The sequence below is a fragment of the Oratosquilla oratoria genome, chromosome 8 (assembly GCF_046742065.1).
Source record: "Oratosquilla oratoria isolate Oo_2021 chromosome 8, ASM4674206v1, whole genome shotgun sequence".
Classification (NCBI taxonomy): Eukaryota; Metazoa; Arthropoda; class Malacostraca; order Stomatopoda; family Squillidae; genus Oratosquilla; species Oratosquilla oratoria.
Genome location: NC_134784.1, coordinates 71,612,779 through 71,614,522, shown reverse-complemented (window position 1 = coordinate 71,614,522; position 1,744 = coordinate 71,612,779). Strand labels below are relative to the sequence as shown.

Here is a 1,744-nt window from a genome sequence, read left to right as displayed (position 1 = left end):
ACCTGACACTTCAAACCAAATGGAACTAAGTGAGAATGAGTCAAATGAGGAGGTTATGGAAAAAGAAACAGAAAACATGGACTTTCAGCCAAACTGTTCTTCAAGTGAATTACATTGATTGAGTCTGGAAATCTGAGTAATCTTGTGCAGGATTTAAACTTGTCAAAAAAGCAACTTGAACTTCTTGCTTCCAGGTTAAAGGGTTGGAATCTTCTCCAGGAAGAATCCAAAGTTAGTTTTTATCGTAAGCGATATTGTGCTTTTGAAAAGTTTTCCTCACTTGAGGATGGTGTGGTGTTTTGCAATGATGTATATTATGTTCTGGAGGAACTTAACTATAAATATGACAGGAATAAGTGGCACTTGTTTATTGACTCTTCAAAAGTGACCCTGAAATCTGTTTTGATCCACACTGGAAATAAGTTTCCTTCTGTTCCTCTGGCGCGTGCAGCTAACACGAAGGAAACATATGAGTGTATGAAGCTTCTATTGCAAATAAATAAATAAATAAATAAATAAGTATGGAGTATGGAGAACATAAATGGAATATCTGTGGTGACCTAAAGATTGTGGCACTTTTATTTGGAATGCAGCTGGGTTACATAAACTTTTGTTGTTTTCTCCGTGAGTGGGACAGTCGAGATAAGAACAATCATTATGAAAAGAATGTATGGCCAAAACGATCACTGACCCCCAAGAGAGTAGAATGTTGTCAACCCTCCTCTTGTTGATTCAGAGAGCAAAAGATCTGCCTCCTTTACATATTAAGCTAGGGTTGATGAACATTTTTGTTAGTTGTATGGATAGGACTTTCCTAGAGTAAGTGATGCAAAAATCAAGGAAGGTGTTTTTGTTGGACCACAGATTAGGGAACTGATGAGAGACCAGAATTTTGATGAAGTGTTAAATGATCTTGAAAAAGCTGCATGGCTGTCATTTAAGAAATTTTGCGCAGATTTTTTGGGGAATCACAAAGCAAATAACTATTCTGAAATCGTAAAAGAGCTACTGACATCCAACAAGGCCTTAGGATGCAATATGAGCATAAAAATCCACTTAGACTCTCACTTGGACTTTTTCCCTACAAATCTTGGCACGGTGAGAGGTTTCACTAAGACTTTCTGAACATGGAAACTCGGTATCAAGGAAAGTGCTCTTCAATGTTGGCTGATAACTGTTGGACATTAAAAAGGGATTTCGCGAAAGCAAAATACACTCGAAAATCATTCATGTCTACGTTTTAATAGTAAGTTTCATTGAAATATCAGCCTCATTTATTAGTTATAGTTGTTTAGAATTTAATATGATATCACAGGAAAACTATACCTGATAGAAAAATTCTGAATACATATTTGAAATCAGCAGAAAAAAATTCTATTGAGTTCACCTCATTTTGCTTGTGGGACAAGTATTTTAATAATTTTTATTCACCAGTGGTATATCTATTAAGGATATGCAAGAGTTCATCTCTAAAATCATTGACAGAGGCAAACTGTAGAAATATACAAAGCATGAGTTTTTTCCTTGCCAGACAACTTACTTTCCGTTTTCCAAGGCAGGAAGTGACTTCTTTCGTCCAGTGCCATGGTGATGATATAACTCATGTACAACAAGTACATGGAAATTATGCATAAACTGAGGTAGGACGTCTTCAAACGCCTGGATGCATTCTCTTTAGGTACGCTGCGGTTACTTTGGGCCATTTCGCACAACAACAGTCGTTCTGTAGCTTCTCTCGGAACAC

At 36.7% G+C, this 1,744-nt stretch overlaps 1 long non-coding RNA gene across 1 annotated transcript in view; it reads right to left on the bottom strand.

The window, feature by feature from the left end:
• LOC143027502 (uncharacterized) overlaps positions 1-1,744 on the bottom strand; it is a 4,039-nt gene extending 2,295 nt beyond the window's left edge. The window contains exon 1 of the long non-coding RNA XR_012966607.1: positions 1,541-1,744. This is a non-coding gene — a long non-coding RNA (uncharacterized LOC143027502). The remainder of the gene's footprint in view (positions 1-1,540) is intronic.